This window comes from Mya arenaria, chromosome 8 (genome assembly GCF_026914265.1).
Source record: "Mya arenaria isolate MELC-2E11 chromosome 8, ASM2691426v1".
Classification (NCBI taxonomy): Eukaryota; Metazoa; Mollusca; class Bivalvia; order Myida; family Myidae; genus Mya; species Mya arenaria.
The window spans coordinates 52009398-52009784 of record NC_069129.1 but is presented as its reverse complement, the minus strand read 5'-3'; positions in this window follow the sequence as shown (position 1 = coordinate 52009784).

Genomic DNA, 387 nt, shown 5'->3' with positions numbered 1-387 from the left:
ATCGTGGAAGCCTTGTTTGCCTCTCTAATGTCAGCTTTGTAAGGCTTGGTAAGGCTTGTCCGTCGGTTCGCAACAATGACACGAGTCACTTCGGTACCGCACCAATGATCAACAGATTTGCTGAAAAATCCTAGTGCAGGTTTTAAAAATGCTCGGAATTTAAACTCGTTTGATCATGCTTACTGCTCTCCTGAGCAAAGAAACAACTACCAGAGGAATACATTCGTAACCCTGCAATTTTATTGTCTCGCATAATGACAATCAACTTGTCCTTGCACACGCTCCAGTAACCTTTTAATCTGTTTAAGTTTCCCGATTAAAAAATTCAATGAGAGAAAGACTGAAGCTAAACTTAAGTTAAAACTGTATGAAAAAAAAGGATTTTGT